General features: G+C 41.5%; 1 protein-coding gene across 1 annotated transcript in view; it reads left to right on the forward strand.

Moving 5' to 3' along the window:
• Positions 1-16326, forward strand: part of RPTOR (regulatory associated protein of MTOR complex 1) — a 5042670-nt gene that overhangs the window by 4064635 nt on the left and 961709 nt on the right. The window lies entirely within an intron of this gene.

Here is a 16326-nt window from a genome sequence, read left to right on the forward strand (position 1 = left end):
TTGCTAAGGAGCAGTGGGAGGCCATCTGTATTGGCTCGCAAGTATCACATTTTATGACTTTTGCTTGGAAGTATTTGCATAGATATCTTAATACCATAAGCAGACTTCAGAGAATTTTTCTTCAAGTCAATAGCAAATGTTGGAAGCTTGATGGGAAGGTGGTAATTAGGAACATGTTTTTTGGGAGTGAATGAGTTGGCAGATTTTGAAAATTCCTTATAAAGTAATTTGCCAGAAATGTTGGGAGAGCAAATAGTTGTAACTAGGAAATTATTCTTTTGAGCTGAGATATAGGATCTGAATTATTCAGACATGGTAACTTCTTGATAGCTTTAATGTTGTTGGCTGCATAAAAGCAACTACTAGGAAGTGGAAATCATAATCTAAACCACCGGTAACTGAAGTACTGAATATTGTTAATGAGATAAAATAATTGGAAATTGGATGTGTAGAAATGAGAAGGACTATATTAAATATAAATAAATGGATTTGTAGGAACAGTACATATAGAGTAGTGTTCATGAGGAGGAGGAGTGAAATTTGAGAAGGCAGGACTGGAGTAGTTTATGTAATGCTGGAATGAAACTTGTTAATGTATACTGCTTGAAAATAAGAAAGGAAATGTTAATATGGTTTGTTTTCTTTTACTTATGTCACTTTAAAAATGCCATGATTAATAAAGATATTTACAAAAAAATTGAGTCCTTGGAAGATCTGAAGCAGTAATAAGAACTATGTTTACTTTTTTGCCCTTACTGTTATTGATTATTAAGTAGGCTTTTGCTTGGATATTATTGATGAATTTATCCCCTTTGTCTGAAGACATCTCTTGGAAAAAAAATGCTAACATATTTGGTCTTGCAGCAGACAAATTTCCTGTTAAGATTTATCATCGTGTTTGTTTTAGCTGGGTGAACATCATGTTGTAGATGACCTTTATGAGAGCTAGAGATTTGCAAGCATTCACTGAACTTAGATTTTTTCCTTCTGCTCTGCTGGAATGGAGAAGGAAGATTGTGGAGTCTCCCAAAAAACGCCAACAAACTTAGACCAAAAAATAATCCAAGATGTCCTTGGACAATAATTTTGTTACCAGGTACTGACAAAACCCTGCATTGCTTAAAACACATCCAGTAATCTCATTAGGCCTGCATTCCCAGTCTTTTGGGAGTATGAGTAATCCTTTCCTGACTCAGGAGGTCTATTCTGTTCCCACGTTAGTATTCCGACACTAGTAACACACCCCTGCCTCTGTAAAAGTCACGAGTTCTGAATCCTCAGCCAGTGCCATGGCATAGATGGATGAAGCCCTAACTGCAGCTAAGGTATCTGAGGAACTGGCAGGGAGGGCTAGGCATGCCTCTTCTAAGGTACTCTTTGACCGGAGGTGCAGTCCTCGGGAGTGACCCTAGGGTGTAAGTAGGTGGGCATATGGAAAAACTAAGGAATCACAAAGGAAAACTTCCCTAGCTGAAGCAGTGATGACAAAACCCAGGATCACTCTTACAGTCTGCATCAACCCTAGCACCGATGTGGAGTTAATCTGGCAGTAAAATGAGGGGCTGGTAGATCCAGTGATTGACAAGGGGAGGGGGCAGTTGGGTACACACCATAAGAATATGATGCAAGGTAGCCAAAAATAGTTCTGAATCCACAGCAAAATGATACTTTACTTAAATAGGTTTGACCAGCTTTCCTAATGGTGTACTACTCATTGCAGTTGTACTCTGCAATGTGATGCCTTTTGCAGAATGAACATATTAAACCTGAACTCTTCCCAGGAAGTAATGTGGCACAGTTGTACACCATTAAACCCACATATACTGTGTAGAATTGATGTGCTGGAGAGCTAAGTTAGGTTAATTGTAGTTATCTGTCAGTGGCAATTCAGTCACACAGTTGCATCTGCAGTTTGTGTGCATACCAATAGTTTGCGTGCATACCAATAGTTTGCCAGGGTGTAGTATGCATTGTGGAGTAGAGTATGCACTGTTTGTACTCATACATATGACAGAAATTGTGAGGGATGAGGACTAAACACTAGATATCAGCCTTTAGGAGGAGCAGACCATTTCCCATTAGAGCTACAAAGAACCAGCACTGGTGTAAGGAATTGCTTTGTTCTGGGAACCAGTAAGCATGCTGTACACTACGGGCTTTAACTGAGTCTTACACAGCAAAGCATCTTTTTGGGAAGCACAAATATGGTGAGCTCATTAGAATCTGCAGTGCCATACCTTCATCATAGTTCAACTAGACTGGCTTAAATACTTCTTTATACCTACACCTTTTTGCTGTGCAGTGGGACTTGTAGTATAGCACTTATAAACGATGCTCTGTTGCTGTAAAATGTTACATAGTACAAATTGTCAAAAGGACTTTGTGTCTACTTATGAGTTCTGCTCATGTGTCGTCCAGACTGTTCCTCTACTCAGTGGTCTTCTGTCTTTCGGCTTTTCCCGATTAGGGGTCGCCACAGCGGAACTCCGGTCCGCTAATGATTGGCGGTAGATTTTTATGTGCTGGCTTGCCGGGCCTAATGCACAACCTTCAACGAAGGAACGCCCATTCACGCATGTCGACACACAGAAGACGCTCTCAGTTTGTGAATTATGAGGTGCTATGTGGCCAGTTGTTAATCCCTCAGCAAGTACAAGATTTAGCATTAATTTTGCCATGAGGATTTACATATTAGCTCCTGCCACAAGTGCAAAGTATCTCTTCTTCTCTTTGAGCATGTAAGTAATACACTTCAAACTCCATTTGTCTGAGCAGTGAAGGTCAAGCTGTGCATGTCTCCTGATCCTTGATGTTCTATACTGCATACTTGAAACTCCATCCATTTGTATTTTCAGTAGTGTACTCTTCTTTTCAAGAATATTTGATGTAAGTTTTTTTTTTATTTTTGAACTCATGTTTTTCAGCCTGCTTCATTAATGCTGGCTTGCAGAAGTAGACCGCAACTCCCTTAATAAGTTTAGTTGCCTGCTCAGCAGCTTGGTATGATTTCCATTCACAGTATTGCCTTTGATTGTTTTTCTTCAATACTGACCTTCCACCTTCATTCCTTGGGAATTCTATTTTTATAACTTTAGCTCATGGGAGTGTCACTATTTCAGTGGCAGAAAATCATTTGAAAGACAAAAATAGCTTAAGCTGATTGTGGCAGCATGTTAAGAGTCAGAAGATCTGTATAAAAGGGTAAAAAAGCTAGAGTGATGGATAATACGTTTGATTACAACAACAGGGAAAGCCCCACAGAGCACCAGAAAACAATAGTATAAATACAAATGACATTCATGGGTGACATGTGAGTTAAAGGGGGGATGCAGGAGGAATAGAGAACAAACAAAGAAGGTTGTCTGCAAGACTGCACATCTTTGATATCACTCACATAGGAGCTACTGACATTACAACTATCTAGGAAAAGGGAACACCAGGTGATTTGGTGGTAAAAAGCTATTTGATTTCAACAAACATTTCGCTTTAAGATTCAAATGGCAATAATTTTTGCTTTGGTTGAAATTCAGCTGTATGGCTAACAGGAACCCAGAGCAGCGATTATTTAAAAAAAAAAAAAAAAAAAAAAAGAAATTAAAGTGCAAATAAAAATCTTTTCATTTCACCTCTAAGGAAAAAAAAGTCCATGTCTGGTTTGCAAGATGCATCTCATTTTCTTTAAGAAAAAGTAACCGGTGTAGATGATGACTTCTTTGTGTTAACAGGGTGCTGTTTATCTTTTACTTCCCTACTTTTCTGATTATGAAAATGCATTCAGAAATAAATTGAAAATATTTGCCCAGAGCTTGCATTCTAGCCCTCAGTATTTGTTAGGTACGTTAATAAAGAAGATATTTTTTGTGGAAGTTCAGTGTGTATAGCTGTACCGTGAATTAATCCATCAGCTGGTAACATCCAGGTGTAGGAATGGTGTTCAGGATGTCTGCTTAACAGCCACATTCCAAACCTTGAAACTACCTGCATACCTGTAGGTCAGTATAAAAATGCCCAAAGTTCCCAGAAGCCGATCATTTGCGCATTTCCTAACGTATAAGTCTAGCTGCTTCACATGGTCAGATTGTATTGCTTTTTTTGTGTTCAGTCTTGCAGCCACATTTGCTCACTGTTTGTCTTTCTTTCTGTTTAATTTCTTCAGGTCTTTTGGGTTTGTATTACCATGAAGGGAATGGAACCCATTCTTAAGTCACAGTACAGTTAAAGTTAATGAAATTAGTATTAGTTCAGTTTTTGATGTTAGCCCAAAGTGCTGTTCTTAGCACCCATAATGAGCCCAGAATTAACGACGACTTGTAATTCATACAGAGTAACATGTATTGGTAGAATATCTAAATACGACTGTAAATTCTTTTTTGTTAACCCTGTTGCTCCTGCTGCTTTTGGAACTGTCTGGGTATCTTTCTTCCACACTGCTCTCATTTCTGCCTACATATCCTAGCATTTCATGGATGTCCTTCAAGGATGCATCTGCAGTCCTAACATATGGGTTGTCCTGCCTCAGGCAGCCCTTCGGTCGGCCGGATTCCAAAGTCTGGGTCTGGCCTCGGCTGATGTCGCACTTCACCCGACGTCATAGCTGCTGTGAATTGGGTATAAAGGCATCAGCCGACGCCATTTTCCTCAGTCTTTCTTGCCGCGCGGTGCCCGAAGCAGAAGCTGTTCGCAAGTGCCGGTCGGTCAGATCCAGATATTTCTACTACCGAAGACTTCTAAAAAGCTAAGTACCCCGTTGGGGACTCTTTCTTGCCTCAGCCGATGTCAGAAAAAGTAAATAATTGTTTAACTTGTGGGAAACAAATACCTCATAAGGATTTCCACTCTTACTGCCTTCCTTGCTTAGGCCCAGACCACGACGTATCAGCTTGTCCAGCCTGTGCTTCCTTCAACCGACGGATACTTAGACGTCGGTCGGAGTTTGCAGAGGAGTTTTTTGGTCCCGCTTTTGCTTACAAAATGCCGTCGGAGACTCCGACTTCACAATTAGCTAAAAAGCGTAAGGAAAAGGACCGACACTCGCGGCCCGCGGTTTCAGCCGAAACCACGGTTAAGCCAACCGCAAGTGTCTCGGTTTCGGCTGAAACAGAGTCCTCGGTTCTTCCTTCGGCCGAAAGCATGCCTCCGATAGCCGAGGCCTCACACAGCATGGCTGAATCTGCTACTGAAATAACCCCTGCTGTAGCAGCCACCCAAGATTTATCAGATACTATTCCTTTAGACATATCTACTCCTGCACGTGGAGCTGCTAGGCCCCCTGCATCTATGTCTATCAAGGCTTTTTCTAGGGCTAAAGCAGCTAAATCTTCTAAGGCCTTGCCTGCTAAAACCCCCTCACACAGGCCTACCTCTAGTTCCCAAATGCTCAGCCTGGCTGAGGATCTCATTTCTTTGATCAGGGGATCCCAACCTCACCCAGACAGGGCCTCTCAACCCCCTCCAGAGAAGAGGCCTAGAGCAGAGCCCCCGGATCCTGTTTCTACAAACTATTCCTCGGATGATTCAGAAAACTCAGATCCTCCAGAAGGCCCATATTCTCCTTATGAGGATTCTGATGCAGAAGACTCCATTCCTTCTGCCTCTCCTCCTGAGGAATTTTCTTTTGGGGAAACCTTACATGCTATGAGAGAGCATTTTCAATGGCAGGGCCAGGATTTTTCAGATTCAAGGAAAAGGCTAAGGACCTTTTTACATTTACCACAGCATAGGCCTTTAGCCATTCCTCCAGTACTTACAGTTGTTGATGATGCATATAATGATGCTTGTACTGCCCCTGACTCTCTTCCCCCGGCCCCTGCCAAGCCCGACAGATATTACAGGGTCCCGGACACACACTTTCACTTGTATAAGGCTCCTATTGCAGATCCTGAAACCATTTCACAGGGCCCCAAAGCTGTAGCAGCTGCCTCTGCCAAAAACCCCCTCCCCTCTGATAGAGAATCTAGAGCATTAGAGAGATGGGGTAAAAAAGTTTATACTTCTGCTACTCTTTCGGCTAGGGCCTTAAACTGTCAATTACACATGATTCAGTATCAGGAATTTTTGTTAGACCAGCTAAATAAAAAAACTGTCCTCTCCTGAACCTATAGACCGTAAGTCCCTTCAGGATTTGGTACATAACACTCAGCAGGTCAGTAATCGTTCCTTAAAATGCGGCTATGATGCACTGGAGGCTTCCTTTAGATCAGCTATGACTGGAACAGTGATTAGAAGGCATGCATGGTTAAAAGAGCAATCCTTACCAGACCATGTAAAGTCAAAGCTTCTAGATGCTCCCATGGAGAAACAAAGTTTGTTTGGCTCCCCTGCACAGCAAGTGCTAAAGAAGGTGGAAGAAAAAGCAAAATCGGTCCAAACAGTCAAGGATTTCTTACAGGTCCAGCCTCCAAGGTTTAGTAGAAATTGGCCTTCGAAGAATTGGTCCTTTCAAGACACCTCCAGAGCACAGAGAGGCAGAAATAGGCGCCCAAGAGGCAGAGGTCAATCCAAAGGTTCCTACAGGGGACGTCAGTGGCAGCCTAACAACCAGAGAAGTACTGCCACAGATCCAGCTACGACCACTTCCACAGGACAGGCACAATGACTTGACTCTGATACCGCCTACCAGGGAACAACTGGAAGCACCCTTAGGCGGAAAGCTAGCCTTATTTTCCGTAAACTGGCATTTCATTACAGGAGACAAATGGATTTTACAGACAATAGACAAAGGCTACAGGTTTCACTTCCACACTCTACCAAAAAAGAGAGGAAAGCCAAACCTACCACCAAACCAAAAAACAAACGCTCTGCAACAAATCAACCATCTACTAAGGATGAGAGCTATAGAAAAGGTACCTCCTATGGAACAAGGGCAAGGATTTTACTCCAGACTTTTCCTGGTACCAAGAAAAGAAAACCAATGGAGGCCTATTCTCGACCTGTCCGCTCTGAACACATATCTCATTGTTCCAAAATTCAAAATGCTGACCCTACAGCAACTTCTTCCCATGCTGGGCAAGGAGTCTTGGCTGGTGACTCTAGATCTCAAGAGGCATACCTGCACGTCCCTATACGACCAGATTGCAGAAGATACCTCAGATTTCTTGCAGGATCAGAGCATTATCAATTCTCAGCATTGCCCTTTGGCTTATCTACTGCGCCCAGAGTATTCACGAAATGCCTGGCATCAGTAATTGCTCATTGCAGGCTTCAGGGAATTCAGATTTATCCATACCTGGACGACTGCCTAATACAAGCGGACAACAAGACCAAATTAACAAAAGATTTGGAAAAGGTTATACAACTACTGCAAGCCCTGGGATACACAGTCAACATGAAAAAGTCAAGGCTGGTACCATCCCAAAGGATAACATTCTTGGGTGCAGAACTGGACACATCAAATCAGATGGCATTTCTCACAGCAGAAAAGCAAAAGCAACTACCACTCTATTTCATGGCATTAACAACACAGAACCAGCTTACAGCAAGGAAAGTCCTGCAAGCCCTGGGTTACATGGCATCCTGCATAATATTGATTCCACATGCCAGGCTGCATATGAGAAAGTTGCAATGGTACCTAAGGAATGTATGGTCTCAACACAAGCACAGTCTAGAAGCCAAGATTCCAATAATACCATGCCTGAAACAAGAATTCCTGTGGTGGGCTCAGGCCTGTCGGTTGAACAGAGGACTGCCTTTCCACAAACCTCACCCAAGCCAGACTATCACCACGGACGCCTCAGACCTAGGCTGGGGGCACACATGGTGGGCAAGTGTATACAAGGCCTATGGACACAAGACCAGCTGAACCTACACATAAATCAAAAAGAGATGCTGGCAGTGAAACAGGCACTTCAGACATTCAGACCTTTTCTTCAACAGGGTAATTTGCTGATAAGGACGGACAACACCACAGTCATGTGGTATATGAACAAACATGGAGGCACGCACTCATACCCTCTATGCCGGATGGCAATGGACCTGTGGAATGTGGCTCTGAACCGCAACATTCAACTCCAGGCCAAATTTGTGCCAGGAAAAGAAAATATACTAGCAGACACCTTAAGCAGAACTACCACGGATGCCCACGAATGGATGCTGCATCCGGACATCTTCAAAACCATTACAAAGAAATGGGGACTACCAGAAATAGACCTGTTCGCATCCCCACACAACCACCAATTGAGGAAATTCTGCACAAGGACATACCACCCGCTTGCTTGGAAGGTGGACTCCCTATCCTTCAGTTGGGAAAGCATGACAGCATATGCATTCCCACCTCTTCCTTTGATGCACAAAGTGCTACTGAAGATCAAAGAAGATCACCCAAGGATCATCCTGATAGCTCCAGACTGGCCGAGGCAGCATTGGTACCCGCTACTGAGGAGCATGTCTCGGACACACGCATGGCCTCTACCTCTAGTTCCTTTATTGCTAACACAGAACAACTACAAGATCCTACATCCAAACTTGAAAACACTACAGCTAGCTGCTTGGAATATTACATAAAGCAAAATAACCCAGATTTATCTCAGAGGGTTAAAGACATTATCCTGGAGGCTCGCAGACCCTCCACAAGGAAGACTTATTCAGCCAAATGGAAAAGATATCTCATTTGGAGTGCAGCAAAAGGAGAAAATGTATCATTAGCAAACATAGCTAACATCCTGGAATACTTAGCGGAACTTTTCCACAATGGCCTGTCTTACTCCTCCATTAAGATTCATGCATCAGCAATTTCAGCAGAATACAACATGGATCCTCCAGTCTTCTCTCATCCTCTACTCAGGCAGTTTCTGAGAGGAATTAAAAATGTAAAGCCTCCAAGGAAGCCACCTTTGCCTACATGGGACCTTAACTTTGTGTTGGAAAAGTTAACACTTCCCCCTTTCGAACCAGCAGCAACAGCAGAATTACAATTCTTATCTTGGAAAACTGCTTTCCTGCTTGCAATCACTTAAGGAAGAAGGGTTTCTGAATTATAGGCATTAATGGCAGTACAGCCCTTCCTTATCTTCCATCAGGATAGAGTGTCCTTGAGAACTAACCCTACTTTTATGCCAAAAGTGGTCTCCAGGGTATCATTGAACCAAGCAATCCATCTACCAACATTCTTCCCCAACCCACAGAACAGGGGGGAAAGACTACTACATACCTTGGATGTGCACAGGCAATTGCGCTACTATCTGGACAGAACCAGGACCAACAGAAAAACTGACCAGCTTCTGGTAGCATATGCAACAGGAATGGAAGGAAGAGCAATTTCAAAACAGACAATCTCAAAATGGATAGGAAATTGCATTAGATTTTGTTACTCTTTTCATGGAAAGACATCTCCAGAAAACTTCAGACCTCACTCCACAAGGGCTACAGCCACTACTACAGCTTTCCTACGAGGAGTGGCTACCAAAGACATTTTAGAAGCTGCTACTTGGAGCTCCGTGCATACATTTGCCAAGCATTATAATCTACCTTTATACTCCAGATCCCGAGCAGGTTTTGCAACTGCTGTTTTGCAAGGGATCTTAGCTACACCATAATCATCTTAGTGCCTCCTCCCCCAGTTTGGCTATGGTATTCTACCCATATGTTAGGACTGCAGATGCATCCTTGAAGGACATAGTACAGTTTTGTACCTACCATAAATGTAGATGTCCGAGAGGTATGCATCTGCGGTCAGGATTACCCACCCTCCTTCCCCTTTGTGGTACTCCTAGGGTATTTGCCCATCTTGTAGCTAGCTGGGGGAATCTATTATGGTGTATTTGTTTGTATATATGTATATACATGTTTATATTGTTTGCTCTCTACTGTTTGGAATCATTTGCATTTATCCAAATTTAGCCTTCCTAGAGGGCACCTGGCATCTGGGGCAAGAAACACTGAGGAAAATGGCGTCGGCTGATGCCTTTATACCCAATTCACAGCAGCTATGACGTCGGGTGAAGTGCGACATCAGCCGAGGCCAGACCCAGACTTTGGAATCCAGCCGACCGAAGGGCTGCCTGAGGCAGGACAACCCGTATGTTAGGACTGCAGATGCATACCTCTCGGACATCTACATTTATGGTAGGTACAAAACTGTACTTTTTGTGTCTCTCGCTGTCTACATAAGACACTGTAGAATCACTGGGTGTAGCAATTTCAGTGATTCTTTTTTTCACTAACTACTATTGCTGTTTTTTTTCACATCTGTTTTTTGAACTGTTAGTAATGGGTGATCCTGTGTGATATAAATTTCATCATTCTCTGTAATGCTTTTTGGTTTGTGTTTCCAGTCCTTCTCAGCTACTTCAGCATTGTAATGTTTGCACAATCCCCAATGCAGCAGTCTTGCCATATTATTATAACTTTCTGTATCTGCCATTGCTGTATCACACGCAGCAAACATGCAAACTGTTTCCATTTCTATTCTACAGAACCTACATTTGTCTGTTTCTTTCACATGTTGAATGGACTTTGTAAGCCAGTATGTTTGTAGTCCCCTACCCTTGGCAGCCAATATTAACCTTTCATTTTATTGGTTTAAATTCATCTCTCCTTAACCATTCCTGCATCAGATCCTGATCAACTTGAGGTTGGTCCAGGAGTTTTCTGTACTTGCAACTATATTTATACCTTTTCCACATTTCTTACCTTCTCATCTGATACTTCTCCTTATATCCGTTATTTTGTTTTTTGGCACATTCAGTTGCTGCCTGATTTTTGTCTACTTCTGGTTTGATTTCCATTCCTGTTTGACACTGATATGCTTCTGTTAAACTGAGCAGAAAAGTCGTCTTGGAGTTCTTCTCCTCATGTTTTAAAACTTTAACTGCGTTTGGATCTGGTGAAGTCAGCAGATATGTATGCAGTCCTACAATTGCAGATCTGTACATGTACTCAGTTTTGAAGAGGCCCATACTTCCTTCCGAAAATTAGCATTTCATTAACTAATTAGAATCTGTATGAAGTGTGCAGGAATTCAAAAGGCAAATGTACAACACATTTCCTAACAACATGGGGCAGCCGAATGGACACAATTGTCTCTTTTCAGGAGCTGCCCAGGAGTACTGTCTGGTGAAGTAACTTGCTCAGAGGCACACAGATGAGAAACGAAGGTGGAGGAAATAGAACCCTGTACTACCAAAAGCAGTTCTTTAACAGCTCATAGCCTTCTAAGTGGAAGACATACTGTTGTAGCACAAACACAGTGCATTTCACACTTGTATGCCTTACAAAAAATAAGCTAAATTAAAAATGTATTAATTGTTAAAATATTAACTTTACAGTTGTGATTACTTTGGACAAAAGGTATGCCTAAACCGAAAATAACTGACCTTGCTCTTTCATCTCTTCAGCCTATTGTCACTTCAGCTCAAACTGAAGCTGAAGACCTCTTGAAAATTGCCCAGGAGTTCATGGCTTTCATGAAAGCCTGGGAACCCAGCCACACTCAGACAACTACCCCTGAAGCCTCCTCATCCAAGAGGCCTAGGGAGGTGGCCTTTCAAGAAGATTCACAATCCTGAGACTGTAAGGACAAAGAGGAGTTATCCTACTCTGAGCACCTTCCAACCCAAACTTATCCGGACTCATACTCAGATGATATCCGCTCATCTGCCTCTCTCTGAGAGGATTTTTCTTTCAGGGATACAATTCATAAAATGTAGTAGGCTTTCAATTGGGAAAGCAAACAATTCTTACAAGCTTAGGTTCACTATAGGGAATTACTGAATTTAACTTCACCTAGACTACTAGCTGTCCCCCTACTGGATGGTGGTGCTTGATGATATTTTTGAAGACTTCTCTTTACATGCAGATCCCTTACCACCTGTTCCCAGAAAGCCTGATTAATTCTACAGAGTGCTTAACTCACACAAGCACCTTTACAAAAATCCTAAAACAGATCCGTCAGCAGTTTCTACTGAATCCGCTAAAGGGATGCCAAATGGTGCAACTAGAAATCCCTTGCCTAATGACAGGGAAAGCAGACTTTTGACAGTATTTGCAAGAAGGCATATACCTCAGCTACCCTTTACATGAGGGTACTTATTTACCAATTCCATGTGCTGAGCTACTTTCCTTTAGGACCAAATTATTACTAAGGCAGAGACTGTGTCTGACAAAGTTTTACATAAGGAGATTTGGAAGATAGCTAGAGTAGATGTAAAGGTTTCCAGATACTCCTTAAAATATGGGTGTGATGTACTAGATGTATCATGCAAAGCAGCTACCACTGGCTGAACCATTTGCAGACGTACATGATTCAGAACTCAGACCAGGTCAAGCCAGAGCTACTGGATCCCCTTCTGCAGAACGAGTTCCTATTTGGACCACCATCTGAAAAGATGTTTGAAAAGCTAGACCAAAAAAGGAAAACAAATTAAAATATTGGCCTCCTCCAACAGGACAAGAGGAGGCCTCCTCATGATAAAAAAAAAAAAAAAAAAAGACAATCCAGAAGGTGGCAACTTGAAAAAACACAGAGACCAGGGAGCTTCTAAGAGCCCACCCAGCACAGAGACCAACTGTGACTGTCCTCAGTCCCTGATCCCTCTACCCTTATCCATCCTCCCCTCTTACCATCGGAGAGGAAGACTCTCCTCCTCCTTACAATAATGGAAAACTATCATCAAGGACCAGTGCATCCTTCATATCATAGAAAGGGGTACTCCATTCAGTTCAGAGAAATCCCCCCCCCTTCTTAGGCATACCAAAACCACCAAAGGAACAGGGACAGGCTCTTACCACCGGTAGATCAGAGCATGTGTATATACCTTTAAGAAGCATTTCCAAATGTAGCATGTGAGACAACAGCCAGAGTATTAGCATGTATGAATGCAGTAGTCAGTCTGTTTTTAAGTTTAAGTTACAAAACCTCATTTCTGATGTGTTTGTCTGTAATAAAGCTGCTCGAACAGAACCCATGAATGTTCCTCTGTTTTATCCTGACTAGATGAAAGACATGATGTCAGAACCGGGATTAAAAGACCAACTTCTACAAGCCATGAGGTGCAGAGTTGAAGGTGAAGGCAGACTAAGCAGTTTGAGTGAAACGGAGCACAGACAAATGAAAAAGAGCCAAAAACAAGCTAAAGGTAAAGACAACTGCACAAATCATTTATTTGGCAAAGAAAATGAAATGGCGCATTTATAAGGAACAAAATGCATTATTAATCAAATGAGTAGCACAAAACATAGTATTAAGCAAACAAAAGGCACAAAACGCATTATTAATTAAATGAAATGTTCAAAACCACGATATTTGATAAAACTAGCACAACTATTTATATGGGGCTCAGAATTAACCTTTCATTTGTATAATGAGCATGTTTAAAGTAAAACGGGCACAAGAAAAGTATAAAGAGCATGATAAGAGATTAAAAGGGCATAACAAGTACAATAAAAGGGCAAAATTAAGCTTAAAGAGCAAGGCAACGGCATGTTTTTAGTAAAAGACCGTGTTTGGGCGCAAACTACTATTTCACATTAACCAAAGCCATTCAAAGCATAACTAGAGTTGTTCAAAGTATCTCAGTGTGTGCAAAGTGTTTGCAGATTGTGTGCTTTATTACGGTGCAGTTATTTCAAATATTTTGCTATGTGCAAAGTTCAGTTATATTGCAAAGTGCAGTCAAAGTACAGCCATTTCGAAAAAAGTTCTTGTGCTGTGTGCATTTATTCACAGAGTGCTGCCATTTCAGAGTGTTTCTTATACTGTGCAGAGTTATTTCAAAGTACAACCATTTTGAAGGTACTTGTAGTGTGTACACTTTATTTGCAAAGTGCATTCATCTCGAAGTGTTTCCTACTCTGGGGTCCTTCTGCCATATACAGTTTATTCACAGAGTGCAGTCATTTTGAAGTATTTCTTACACTGATAAGGAGTAGTTTCACGAAGTACAGTGATTGTAAAGTGTTGTGCTACAGGGACTTATTTGGCAAAGTGCAGTTATTTCAAAGAGTTTGTTGTGCTGCTGGGCATAATTACAAGTAGTGGTATAAAGTTCTGGCATGTATTTATGTGTGTATGTTCATACATAATTTGAAGCACCTTCACTGCTGTGTGTTGATATGGCAGAGGCATTTTGCAGACCAAAGTCCACTTGTGTTTGATCATAATATAGCAGAGAATTGGAGACTATTCAAGCAGGAATACGATATTTTCATACAAGCAGCTTTTTCTGACAAAGATGCACGTATGAGGGCATTCATTTTACTTAATTTAGCTGGGTCAGACGCTGTTGAAAGAGAGCATTCATTTGTGTATGCACCATAAATATATGCAGGAGAGGGGGCAAACCATCATGTTGTGGTACCAGCTGAATCAAAAGAAGACCCTGAGTGTTGAAAACGTAAATTTAGCGAAATGTACAACCCCCCAGACAAATGTTACATTAGAGAGCGACATTTTTTATACAAGACACCAAAAGCCAGGTGAAACTTTTGCAGCTTATATCACTGACTTGAGAAATAAAACTAAGACGTGCACATTTGGTGACTTGAAAGATGAGTTAAAAGGACAGGCTTGTGTGTGGTGTTAATAGTGTTGCAGTGAGAAAGATTTTGCTTTGTGACAATAATGTAACATTAAGCAAAGCCATAGAGATTTGTCAAATCCATGAGCTGACAGAAAGGCACACAAATATGCTTGCAGGTGGTAAAAGCATGATTTCATCAACCTCTAGAGCCATGCTTCTCAAGTGTACCTCATTACAAGGAACGTACCTCATTTTGGGTCTTAAAAAGTTCATGTTCCTCGAAGTTCCACATTTAAAAGGGTCTGTAACACATTCAGTGTTGGGAGGTTTTTAAGAGAAATCCATGGTAAATAGAAATAAATTATATTAATTCATTAAAAGATCTTCTTTATAAGTAAAACTAGCATATTGTAACCATCCTATGACCCTCCTAGCTGAAGTTGTTAGTAAGCCATTAGTACGGGTTCCATATTTTGCCCATTTGTTCCACATTATGTGGGCTAGTGTTCCTCATTTTGGAGATGGAAGGTTGAGAGCTTTGTCTAGAGCAAACAGAGACAGCATGCAACATGCGGCATGCAGAAACAGGCCTAAGTGCATGGCAGCACCAACTCCTGTGGGTGTGGCAAGGAAACCCCGTAACTTTCCTGCAAGTTCCAAGTCTAGCTCAGAAAAAGGAGCATGCTTAGTACAGTATGAGTCAGCAAAACACAACTGAAGTCTTATTGTTAACTGTCATAATTGTGGAGCCAACCACTAGTCTAAAAGAGAGAAGTGCTTAGCATTTGGTTAGCAATGCCACAAGTGTAAAAAATTGAGCTATTTTCAAACATTTTGTAAATCAAGCAAGCCTCATTCAGTTATAAAGAAAGGTCACTCAAAAAAAACAAGTTGATCATGTAGAAAGCTGCAACTCTACTTTCTATGCAGATGATGCATCAGTGGTTGGTGAAAAGGTTAATGCAGTAGATTTATTGGCAAAGAATGAAGTATTTTGTACTGTCCTGATCATTGATAAACCCACAGAGCTCAAAGTAGTCACTGGTTCAAAGTGTAATGTGATGTCAGCAAAAACATTTGCTAAAGTGATGGCTGCTGAGCAACTTAATTTTCAGTTGTGTGAAGCTTGTTGCTTATAGAGGTGAAGAGATTCAAACCGAAAGCTCAGTAGTGCTTTCATGTTATTTGGCTGGGAACAGTTACAGCTTGCAATTTTATGTAGTCCAAAGACTACAAAGTCATTATTAGGTCTCAGAGACAGTTTGAGAATGAAACTGCTTTCTTTTACCAAAGAAGTACATCATGTAAGCACATGTCCCAGTTCCAGCTTTACTGATGCTATTTTCTCAAAGTATGCTGATGTTTTCGACAGCAAGGTAGGCAAACTTCCCACTTGTGTACTCCATGAAGTTAGACCCAGAGGTCAGTCCAGTGGTCAGACAGGAAGGAGAGTTCCAATAGCTATGTAGGACAAAGTCAAGTTTCAGTTAGACAAAATGGTGCAGCAAGGTGTGATTTGTCCAGTCACAGAACCAACTGAGTGGATATCTTCCATGGTAGCTGCTTAAGAAAAATTCAGATGAAATCAGGATATGCATTGACCCATGAGACTTGAACAAGGCATTAAAAATATCTCATCATCCTATGCGTACAGTCGAGGAGATTGCAACCCTCATGCCAGATGCCACTGTGTGTTTCTGTCTTGGATGCAAAGAGTTAATTTTGGCAAGTGATTCTTGATCGCAGATCTTCACTACTGACTACATTCAGTACCCCATTTTGTAGATACAGATTCCGCAGAATGTCTTTTGGAATAAATTCTGCCAGTGAAGTCTTTCAGCATGCAGTGGAGCAAATTTTTTCAGGCTACCTG

This window comes from Protopterus annectens, chromosome 4.part0, assembly GCF_019279795.1.
Source record: "Protopterus annectens isolate FY-2018-M chromosome 4.part0, PAN1.0, whole genome shotgun sequence".
Classification (NCBI taxonomy): domain Eukaryota; kingdom Metazoa; phylum Chordata; order Ceratodontiformes; family Protopteridae; genus Protopterus; species Protopterus annectens.